The sequence below is a fragment of the Lagopus leucura genome, unplaced genomic scaffold, assembly GCF_019238085.1.
Source record: "Lagopus leucura isolate 7727_CA_CO unplaced genomic scaffold, USGS_WTPT01 Super-Scaffold_806, whole genome shotgun sequence".
Taxonomy (NCBI): domain Eukaryota; kingdom Metazoa; phylum Chordata; class Aves; order Galliformes; family Phasianidae; genus Lagopus; species Lagopus leucura.
The window spans coordinates 9,443,490-9,456,400 of NW_024962260.1; positions in this window are offsets into that span (position 1 = coordinate 9,443,490).

Consider the following 12,911-nt stretch of genomic DNA (forward strand, 5'->3'; position numbering starts at 1 on the left):
ATGGGTTCAAACTGCACCTACACCAACTTGCTTGTCTTCTTCTCATCCTTCTCCAACAAGTTCTTTTCACATTGCTAGAGTTTAATTATACACTTCCATTCTACAACATAAAATCTGAAGGCAGTCCTCCAGAGTAGCTGTACGCGGTGGGGCCTCAGAACGTAACTGCCATCGCTAAGCAGGTTTCACCACCTCAGTGCCCCCTGTGAGGGAAAGCATTGCTGGGCAGAGACCTCGAGCTATGTCTGAGGCACAGGGAGAAATCCTTGCTTTTTCTTCTGGTTTTCTGCTCTTGGAATTCCTTTTCACTTTCTGCTTAGTACTCACTGAAAGATCAAATCTGTGCCCATTGAAACCTAGCATTCTACTCTGGGCTACTGCCAGAATCAGCACACGGACTGGATAGACCTTTGCACTGATCCAGCACGGCAGGTCTTATGTTCTTATGACTTAAAATGTACTTTCCCCAGAGGGATGTGCTTATAGAAGACCATCTGTCAAGTGATTCACAAGAAGTGGACATAAAATGGAACTGAATATGACTAACTGAATACATTAAAAAAATTAAACAAGTGCCTGGCAAATGAAAACTTGAAAGATCTTACATAAAAACACTGAGTACGAACTGGAATTTGTCACCTGTCCAGTATCTGCTTAGCATTTTAAATGGTACCACCTTTGATGAAACATTTTTTTAACATCCCGTATTGCCCTTTTTTTATGAAAACATACGTGACTTTTCCTTTTTGTCTCAGTTGTTTTGGACTAAAGAAGAATAGGCAATCACAGCAATGTCAAAGAACAAGACAGAAGCAATCACATGGATTAAGTTACTGTTATCTCTTTGAAATCCAGGAGCCTTGCAACTTCAGACCAGAATTCATCCTAATTGCTTGCAACGACAGCAAATTTGTTTTAATTGTTGTGCATCTGCACCCAATATGATTTGTCCTGCACTATTAAATTTTTGGTATTTGTCTGAATAACTTAGTACAGACAGCTCTGGAAAACTTAGATACTTCGGATAAGAATGTCAAAACTCTTTTGTAAAATAGATTTTGCAAGAAATTTCATTTTTAATTTGTTAATGACCTCAAATATTCAGAGCTGCTATGAAAATAAAGCTAATTGATAGATTACTTTTTGAAAGCACTTTCTACGTAACACTTGTTATTAAGGAGTGAGAATAAGCTTCATTTTAAGGTAATAACCATTTTAGACAGCAGTTTTAATATCAGTGTATATGCTCTCAAGTGGTGGTGTGCATGTGCTGTAAGAAAGGCATCTTTATGATGCTGATAGAGCATAATTAGAGCAGGTCAGGAAAACCAATAGATACGGGACTGCATCTAGAGATGGAATGCTGTAGCAGTGATGCTGTCATAAAACAATCTCATTTTTCTTTCAACTGCAGAAAAAGTATTGCTCACTGTGGTTTTCAGGGTGACACACATCTCTAAAATATGTTTTTCTAAGCACAGATTCAAACATCAACTATCTCATTGCTTTGGAGTTTTCATGGCAGGCTTCATTTATAATGTTAGGGAACAGTTCCGCATCCCCCCCACTAACCTGTTCCACTGCTTAGCTCTCCATATGCTCAGAATGGAAGCCCTACTGTTTGGTCTATTTGGTGAAAATGAGACAACTGCCTTTTGCTTTGTGTCACTGAACCTGAAGAGTGAGTGACTGACACTTTGAATGTCAAATAAAAACAACATTTACACAGTGTTGCTTCCCTCATCACTTTTCTAAAGTCAGAAAAGACAGCTCTTTCAGCCTTCCCTGCTGGGTCGTGTTTTCCAACATTTTGACACTCCCTCTTGCCCTCTTCTCTCCCCAGTTTTGTTCTTTTCAATCTGCAGAATCCAGAACCAGATACAGCAACCTGGCTGGACTCTCACAGGCACTAAGCCCAACAGAGCAATTCCGCTGTGTTTCCGTATGTCCCTTTTTGTAAACACGTTAAGTCTGTAATAGATGACAGCCCTTCATGCCAGCCAGCTACCCATGCACCACATTCCCGCACATTTATGTCATGAAGAACTGAATTATTGCAGCAAGTAAACAAGAGGAAAAATCATTCTTCATTTAAAAATGAATGAAATGACTAAGAGTTAGCAAATCTCCATGTGTACTGACCTCAGGCAGACTCAGCATCATTCCAGCTGTGTGCTACATACAGTTCACTGAGGAAGGCAGTCCAGAGAAGCCTGTTTACTAGAGCATTATGATGGGTCAAAGAAAGTTCTTGGCAAGCTCCATCATCTTAAGGGTCAGAGATTGTGAAGCCTTGTTTGATGTCTTGGCTTTTATGCATGAAATTATTGGAAGCTCTTCAATAACAAAATTTCTGCTGCTCTTCTGCAGACTGTTCCAACCTCTGAAGATCTACAGACAGAAAATCTGTGGTGCATACTTTTGTTTACAGATGCTTGAAAAGTCCCACATTTGGTATTGAATCTTACTGCTGGTAATTCCAATCCATTTAGCAAATCTAACGTTTCATATAGCTCCCAAATTCCTGTACCTCAAGGTCATTCAGGGTGCACACTGAAAATGGATAGAAAGGCTTTCTATTATGGACAGATACTGCATATATCTAAATCTCTAAATGGACACTGGGCAATGACTTCAGGACTTGTGAGGCCTCATCTAGAGGCTTCAAACACAGACAAACTTGTTAAGACTATCACAGAACATATCTTACGGTATGTCCAAGATGTTCCTAATAAAATTAGCAGAGATTTTCCTCCTGTCTTTAGAGAAATAATTTTGGGGCATCCAGTAGAAATCCACAAGGAAAAACTACTGCCTTAACAGTAGGTTAGAACTTGAGTGAGGCCTAAAATGCAGCAGGAAGAAATCAGGATGCCCTCTGAAGACTGCAAGAGCAGTTTGTCACAACCATAAATCCACACAGAGGGCGAAATTCACTGCTGTCACCAGCTGCTTAGACTCCCTTGGTTTAAATCAGATTCTGTCCTTTCCTCCAAACTGACCAGATCTCTTGGTCAAGTACTTTTCAACGCTTACAGACTCTCCAGAGACACAGCTGAGGAACTGCTAGATTAAAGGCTGGTACAGGTCAGAATGACCACAGCTAACACATGCACTAATCACCAGGACCAGCTGGCAACCCGGACCTGTGGCTGCTTCTTCAGTCCTGTAGAGCTGCAAAGGCTGCAAGTCAAACCTACGTTAGCTGAGCAAAGTGACTTGTATGCCATTTTTTAATATATCGCTCCATAAATCTCAGCATGGCCTTTTGAACTGTACATTACTGTAGAACTGTGGGAAACCCCTTTTGGGAGAGCAGTGGCACAGATTATTATTTATCACTGCAAAGTCTGTTGCGACACACTCTTTCCTTTGAAATCAAAGCTTTTGAATTACAGATGATCAAACATATTCACACCCCAAGCGAAACCAGACTATTTCTGGCTTTTTGCCAGTATCGGCTTGGGTGTGAAATATTTGACATTTTGCATTAATTTTTTACAGTAATAAAAGCACTTTCTCAGCTGAAACCCCCCTTGCCATCTAGCAAGTGCCACCAGGTTTGCAGCTGGTTTAGACACATACAAGTGAATCTATAGCCCACACGACTGCAGAAAAGAATCCCAGGCACTGTACTCCATGGCTCATCTCCAAGCAGTGATCTGTTACCTGGGACTTCACGTGACACCTGTGAAGCTTCATTTCCAAATGGGAATGCTGCTGGCTATGACGCTGAGTCTCTCGCTTCTGAATGCTGCCGCTCTGGGCTTGTTTTACAAAGGTATCAAGGCCCTCATGATGCAGACAGGAATCCAAGACCCTTAAGTCATTTTTAAGACCCTAAAGCCATGATACGGAGTTTTTTGCTTAAACTGATTAAAAGTTTATTAATCCCTTCTGGACATCTATCTTCTTTCATGGGCAATTACACACAGTTGTGAATGAGGAATGGTTTCATTCAAATTCTCTCCTTCTTGAAAGGAAAAAATAACTTTTTTTTGCCTTTTTACCCAGACTGAAAGATTGTGCCACGAGACCAAGCCCTACAAGGTCTCCAAATTATGGGTGTTTTCCTTTTGGTCAGTAGATGCTGCAAACAGCAGGACTGCATGCTGCAGAAGTTTTGCATTTGGAAGCCAGCACCAGCTCCTGCCTGTTCCTGTTTTACAACTATATGTCTGTCAAAAAAAAAAAAAAAAAAAAAAAAAAAGAAGAATAAAAAATCCCTGTACCTTAGAAGTGTTTAACTCTATGAACCTGCACAGGCATTTGCAGGCCAGCAGAACTTCCTGCTCATTCATGACAGAAGGAATTGGGATATCTGGACTCAGTGTGCAGGAATTTGTGGGCACACACAAATTTTCCCTCTTTTGGCCTCAATTAGAAATGGAATAAAGAAAACCTGGGGAAAACTGAGGGAACAATGGTGACTGAGAGGCAGAGCACTGCAGGCCCAGCTCCCATCCCACTGTTCCACCAGCTGCCACCTACAGCCATCAAATTTTGCACAGGTAGGGGATGCTGTGGGAGATCTCTGGTGCATCCCATGTACATGCAGTGTACAAGTGGGAACTAAAGGCATGGGGAAGCCTGAACACAATCCACACTGCCTGAAATGCTGAAAGCTGCTTTTAGGAGACAATTTACAGAGAAATAATAATGTTTACAAACCATTTTACAAGACAGTTAAATGGTTCTTGAGGGGGAGGTGTCTTTATAATCTAATTATAAGAACAAAAGGAAGACTGAAAAGCAGGCAGAGGCCTTAAGACCCAACGTGCTTGACCTCACTTGGCTCAGCTGCACTCCTGACTCTCTAACTATAACCTTCAGCTGGAGAACAGTCAGTGGAAATCATTTAAACTCTTTGCTTTGGTTGCTTTTATTAGTGATTGAGTCAATAATTTTATTACCTCTTTGGTAAGACAGCTTCGAGTGCTCCAGTTTTTAATTAAAAGCCTCTTGCATTTGAATCTTTTAGCAAAATGACCATATCAATCCAAGATCTTTATCAGAACCTTTTATCCATTTCACAGCTTCCTCCTGGCCATCTTGGAGATGCTGTTTTGCATTCTGCTGCCCATGTGTTGCTCGAGCAGTGGGAGCAGGGCTGCCTGTGTCACTCCACAGGGAGAAGGAAGACATGGCCAGATGGGGCCTGTGGAGGCTCTGCAGCTGTTGGTCTGGTTCTTTCCATGCAACTGTTGTCCATGAGAGGCCAATGTCCTGCTCTGAATCCTTTTGCAAAGTGGGCCACTGTGCTCCTTGAGCAGATTTGTCCAGCCCTGGCTATAAGGATGGAAAGAGGCAGCGATGCCCGTGGCGTGCCCTTCTTAGTGGTCTCAAGTAAGGCTGCCTGTGAAGCTGAAGTGCCACCAGGAGATGGCACTTTTCCCAACCGTCTGTGGAACCTTCCAGCCACCTCTTGGTGCTCACAGTGTGCTCAGCAGTTCTGCAGTTTTAGGGAGGCATCCTGCACCTCCAACACCAAAGTGAATTTGAGAATTCACTCCTGAGAATTCGCTTCCTGACAACACAAATTCAGCCAGTTCTTCTATCAGTGGCAGCTGTAACACTGTCCTCTACCCCCAGGCTAAGTCATAACCTTTCTGCCTCAGTTTCCCCTTCTGCAGAACTAGAGTAATTATGCTGGACACCTCCATGGGAGAGGGCTTGGAGAGATTAATGAGCTCTTTCTAAAGTGCTTTGAATATGAATACTGCTACAGACAGTAAGTGCTAACTATCAATTATCAAGCAGGAATAAGGTTTCAGGAGCTTTATAACAGGGAAAGGTTAAACAAGTATAATAGCAGAAGACATGTAATGATGCTCACTGCTGCCCTGTAGCACTGGCTATGAAAAACTAATATTCACAGTAAAAATTCCATCTCAGTGGCCTATGTAGAGTATTTTGCTCTGCTGCTATAATGATGACACTTAGAATTAGGCCGACATAACCTAGAGAGCTCTGGGGACTCATCATCTCTGAGATTTCACTTAATTATTGGCAAACTCTGTCATTTAGTATCCCGAGCAGGCTGTGCTATGTATAACCAACACATCTAATTTGATTTCATCTTGAATTGCTCCTATGAGTGGTCTTGAATAGAACCGCATCTGGTATCTTGGCAACATCTCTGCTCCTCTTGGAAAGAGCTGTCCTTGAATCTATAAAGTGCAACTCTCACAGTGGGGGTTGTGCGTGTGGTGGGGGTAAACTCTCCGGGAGCACACAAAGGGAGGCTGTGCTTACGTGTGCATGTGATGCATTGCACTTTTATTAGTTTGTTCAGATAAATTATATCTGTGAATCTCGGTAAATCTTTTTCAAACTAGGGTGGTGGATTTAGGAAGCACTCAGAGTACTTCATCCTTAGTGGGGGTTTTCAAGAAGGAACTGGCTGCTGGTCACATGCACAAAATGTTATTGCTTTTCCTCCTTTGCAACAACACAATTAGAGGGGAAAGTGGGGGGTACCAAGGGAACATTAAATGAAAAAAACAGTCATAATGAAAGTACAGTTAGAAATGGATTTTTCTTCCTGACCAGACCAGGTTCAGGATTTTGGCACTTGGGACACTTCCCGTCTGGATTTCTCAGTCCCGCTCTGCCCCTGGCAGCTGGCTCATGGAGAGGAAAACTCAGCCTAACTTCATGTACAGCCAGTTGGTGACAATCCGCAGCTTACTGCCTTCTTCATTGGTTTGGATCTTGTACTGGAGAGAAAGCTGAGTTAAATTCATGAGCGAAGGTGTGCCTTCCACTGCTCTCATTCTACAGTGTAGAAATGTGCAACTATGTGACATTATAATGTGACATTATTTCAGCAACTTCTCTCAATTTCTATTACTCCTAGATAAAATGCCATTTTCTGAATTAGCAGAACTTCACTTGCCTCTTAAAACTTGTTCTCCTCTTTTGCTCTGCTACACTTAAGCCACTGGAGTCATTCCAGACACTGGAGTTATTATGGGACACTGCAGTGTCCTACTCATCAGTAAGAATCAGTCCTCCAAAGCTGAAATCACAAGATGTTTCTCCGTTTGTTTCCAGAGCTAAAGGATCTTATTGCATTCGTAATGTAAACAGCTATGGAGAATTTTCTCCTTTTGTGTCATATATTAAGCATATCAAGGATCATATTTTGGAAGAAGTAAGGCAATTTCAGCTCCGAGAGGTACACAAGGAAAGCTCAGGTTCTTATTTCAGGTATAAAACATAACACAGGTTTGTTTTCATGCTCTATGACTCAGAAATTATCTGACACTTTTTCAGTCTTCTCTTGGTTATTCCTATCAAATTAAAGTTTTAGTGAGACTAGAATATGGATTGGGATAACGAACATTATCGACTGCTTGGTAAGTTGATCAAGACATCCTTACTTCTGCAGTTGTTGAAGCAGAGCAAAACGACATTAACACATGTCTTTGTGAATACACTGTGTTTGAGTGCTCAATGTACATTCATCAGCTCTAATAAAATGCCCAGTGCTTCCTGGATGTACAGGACATTAATCAGTTAATGCAAAGATGACCACGTAGCAGCATCATTACAAAACCATATTGAAGTTCTGCTGCCTGTGGAGCAGCTGTGGCAGTGCATTACCTTGCACATTTCAGCAGGCTCAGCCAAGGAGAGGTAGATGAATGCAATCCTCTGCTCAGACACACAGAAATTAATAATGAAAAAGTGTGATCTTTGACTGGTATTTTCTTCTGTAATTACACCCCTTACAGGTCTTCTTTCTAATAACTTCTTCCCAATAACTATGCTTTTAAGTACAGAGCAATAATTGCTGTTGTTATTTGCACTGTAGGTGTGTTTCGATAGAGGAACTTTCTATGACCTTCCACATGAATGGAGAAAATAAAACTACAGCTGACATTATGATATTTTGGGTGATTAATAAAGGAAGAAATTTGGGATCAGGATGGAGCTGGTAATTTTTCTGGGAGATCTCCAACCCCACAGCCTGTGAGATGTGCCTGCAACCTTCATGTTTTGATTCCACTACATCTCAACAGAGCTGGACTAACAAGTAAACACCCGTAAACTATAGAAATCTATAGAATCAAAGGGTGTCAGGTTGAAACTGATCAGGACAAAGGAACTCATGCCTATCTTAAAGAACAAGTAGATGTGGCTTTAATTTTGTGTTATAACATCTGCTCAACATTGGTCCTTCTCAACGTAAAGAGTAAAATGCAACTTTTATGATTAAGCCATTGTGATGGCACTCTGCAATGGAACAGGAATAAACAACAAACCAGGGCAACTTCCGGTAAACAAATTGATAATGCCAGACTAGATAACTTCTCAGGAACTCTGCCAGCCTTATGGGTCTTTCACTCATCACCTGGAGAAGTCTCTGCTCTCCTTTGTACTCATGCAGCTATGATGCTTTCCTTTTTGACCAAGCAGTAGTGGCACAGAGGAGCAGAAGAAGCTTGTAAGAGACACAGACAAAGTGGCAGACAAAGGGATGCTCCGTGCTTCTGGGCAAGAATTCACTCCTGGCTGCTGCAGGACACAGCAAGGCAGGAAACAATGATAAGACCAAAGTGAGCACTGACTTGCTATCAGCTCCTCATGATTACCTCAGAGATGGGCTTGTAAAACATTTAGAAGTGGAGCAGTGCATCTTCTCCTTCATGAAAATGAACAAATTCCAGAACATTTCTTCCCCTGCCTGCTCTGCGATTCGCTTCAGCTTCATTTCACATGCTGTCTCACACAAAAGCCTCTGGGGATTCTCAGGAAAAAAGAATTTAGCAGCCACATGTTCTCTGCCCAACTCCTGCTGTCCTGTGAGAAAATTATTTGCTGTTTTCCTAACAAACCAGCTTCAGTTGTCACTGTAGCTGAGGTTACGTCAACACATCTATTATGAACTCCTCTTGTCAGGAATTTACAAGTCGGCTGTAAAAATTCCCCTTGCACTTAATTCTGGCAAACAAGAAAAAAACCCCAGGAGCACATTAAAAAAAAACACACCAACATTTATGTATTAGATTTTAACACTTCCCAAGAAATGCAAATTTCACTGTTAATGCAGACACTATATCATCAGACAAAGGCTTCCATCAATATCTCAGGTCCCCTTTGAACACACTGCACACTAAAATGGACTCTGCAAACCCTTTGCCTTTTGGAGGCTCTGCTGTTTGGAGGTCAGAAGTCAGAGAGGTCAGGAATTGCAGAGTTCGCAGCGTTATGTACTTCTTCATTTTGCCCAGTCCCATGTTAAAACAGAAGAGTGTATGGCACTGAGATAAACTCCGTGTGTCTTGGGAAAAAAACAGGCAAAAGACAGCAGAAGGAATAATGTGGAATCTACACTGCCAAGGTAGTCCTTACTAAATTTTAAAATACTTGTGGAAATCAACAACCAAAAGAAGTTATAAGCAATACACTCCAAACCAGTGCACCTTCATTAAGATCACATTTTAAAAGAAGGACCCCATTTTTATAAAATGTTTTACATATTTAATTTATGCAAATACTGACACCCATGTTTATGACTTATCTTTACAAAGTCATGCTTGTATTTATAGCATTACAAGCCACATTTAAGCAAAGGTGCAGATCTCTATCTTTTACCTCTTCTAATAGCAGGGACACATGCACAAGGAGCACTGCTTGCTGCAGTGACAATGAAGGACAGGCATTAACCCTGTGACAGCCTAAGTCCAGTATGGGGCTTGCAGTGGTGTTCAGTCTGGAAGGAAAATCATTGAGTTTTACACGACAGGATCAGGCCCAAGAAGCACAAAAGGCATTTACAGAGCAAGACTTTCTGTAATATGGTCCAGTGGCTTTTGATAATAAAAAACACATTGAAATCGACAAAAAATTAATCTTTAAAAGGCAGTTGTATCTCATGTGTATTAACTGTTTTTTAAAAGACATTTCCACTGGATTTTTGTTACCTTCTTTAATATATGTTTCCGCCCAGCAGAGATGTTATGCTCTGTTGGCAAAATACAATATGCATTTTGAAAACATTTATAAATATGTATACACCCTATGGACACACACAGCACTGCAGGAGCTGTGTTCTGGTCTGTCTTGAAATGAAGTTAGTCTTTAAAAAATAATTACAAATATACTAAGGTGTACATTCAACACAATGCATGTGGATTTAGCCAAATAAATTTCATTAGCACTAATGAGAGGTGCGGAGCTAAAGCCCTGAATATCCATAGCATGCATAAAGAAAGGACTCCCTAATGATGTATTTACTTATTAAGCCACAACAGCTCTGAAGGGCACGCATGTTTATCTATTTTTATTTATTCATTTTCAAATGAAATGAAATACACACACACATGCACACACATACAAGTGCATTAATATCCCACAGAACAGAACAGGAGTATTTCTAAGTTTTGATATATTAATATATTGAAAAATTATTTAAATGATTCTTCAGCCATTAGTATTTATTTGCATCAAGAGGGATAAAAGTGACCCTTGGGGACACAAAGCAGAAGCATGCAAATAATTTCACTATGTGTCATGGCACTTCTGTGCTAGAAAAAGCAGAGGTAATAGTAAGGGCACTGGTGGTATATTTTGGTCGGGTTGCGGTTCTGACATGCACTGCTCAAAGCCGGTAACTCCTCAGTTCAGCTCACCTCGCTTTCCCAGCTCTCACTTCCACATTTATAAAACTTCCCTCTTCTGAACAGCATAGACTGTGCATAGACTGTGCTAAGGGAAAGCTTGGTTTTGGTGCATGTGTGCAGGTCAGTAATTTTTCACCCAAGTTTAGTTAATTTCTGGACATGAAAGAATGCATTTTTATTTAAGTTGTACTTTCCAAAGCAATTACTCTCTAGATTACAAGTGGGTTCCTTTACTGACAAGATATGCCATGTGTTCGCTGCTAGGTTCAGGGTCTGAAGATGCTGCTCCAATGCATCATCTGAACACTTCGATGCCATCTACTACATCATTGTGTTATGGGAGCAAGTTAGGGCCAGGAGGGTAAAGGCAATTTATAACCCACATAGTGACATCAATCTAACCTAGCAACCTCCCTAGCAACACTGCCAAAGCATCACAATGTGGCCCCCATAGCTGCGAAGATATGAAGATAGTGGCATTGTTAGGGTGGGAGGCTGCCACTTTGGCCTAGCAACAAATAGCATCCTGACCTTGGGATCTATTGAAAGCCGAGAAGCCAAGCAGAACAGAGAGAGAACCACCAAAGGAAAACCCATGGGTTTCTGCTATTCCTTTTGTGTAACCTAAACAAATTCTTTGGAGAAAGATATGGCTATGCTTCCAGACACGCTGCATGTGTATACTTCACAATGTTTTTCCACATGGCTGGTTAAGAGCCATATGGCTCTTGCACTGAGGTTTGGAAATGATGCAAACAGAAACCACTGGGACCGTTCAGAGTGGTGGCAGATAGGTCACATGCTGCTGTTACCGTGCACTGCTATGAGGGGCTCAGTCCCCGCAGGTATCACACAGGGCAGCCCATGGGCTGCCACCCAGAAATCCAGCTGCAGCCCGCTTTATGTAGTGTTTTGTCATTGAAAATAATGAAATGGATATAAATCACATTCCCCCCCCATCTCTTCCTTCTTGTTACTCATTCAAATGAGCTCCCTACACATGCCATTGTGCCAGTTCGCTGCATACAGCTGCTGAAGCAAGGAAACGCTTCTCTCCCTTTTACACACCAAGTGCAGGAAATCCTCTAAATACACTCCAGAGCTATAGAGAGTTGTACCCAGCCTGCTTGGTGTTCCCAGTTCCTAACCACGATCCTATACTTCGGGCCTGTGTAAATGAGTACCTCTCACAGCAAGTTGACAGTTATGATCATTCAAAGACAACTGAGAGAGACAAATGGAAAGTATAGAAAAAGTGGTACATTTCTTCCCATACAAGGGCACTGAGTGAGTGCATGGAACCGGAGTTACCTAGTGCTGAGTTTCCAGCCACTGCTCAGACCCGCTTAACAAAATCTGTAATAATGTTAATGTTAGCCCAGCAGCTCCTGTGAACCACACCTCACGTAATTTCAAGGCTCCAGTGACCACTCCTGAGACCAACCAGAGGGGCAGCCCACCTCCTCCTTGTATTTGCTGCATTAAGCAACCAGCTGGCCAGACAGAGAAGCTCAGATTGCAGCTGCCTTCCCCAGTTAGCATTCAAGAGGAACAGATGACTTTGGTTTTCAGCAGCAAAATACTGCATTGAAACTATTCTGTGTTCCAAAATTTATTCTCTTCTGCTGAAGGAAACACATTTGCGTATGTGTGTGCATCTGTGTGTATGCATTATATGTGCACATATTAATTATATATATTTTAAAGGGGATTTTTAAGGTTTTGATACTTTCTATTTTGTGACTTGTTTCCCCATTGTATATAACACTTGGTATCACTTTCAGCTTATAACTTCTCTTCACAGAGCAGCCACAAGCCACAGCCAGTCAATTGTATACCAGCAGCAGACTTTAACAAAGGGGCTGAAAGAGCTGAACTGGAAATGGTATGTGTGTCCTGCAGTCACTGCTACAAGAACCATAGCCATATTTTGGTAACACATATTCAGCGGCAATCTGTCTTACAAGATGGTAGTGCAAGTTTCATTACAGAATATAGCATCTGCACATTGGAACCACTTCTATTTTCAGTTGAGACCATGACAAATTCAAAGACATTGTATGAAGAGCGAGAAAGTCTTTTATTCTTTGTTTGGTATTTATCTTAAATTACAAGCCCCCGGTGCACTGAAAAAATAGTGAGGGCTGGGAAAAACCTCCCATGTTTTAGTGCCACTTCACCCCTTCCACAGTTCTTCAGAAGCTGGATCTTTTTAATACCTTGAATTTCCCATCACTAGCTTTGTTGCAGATATGTGTATCTGTACATCTGCAGATGGGT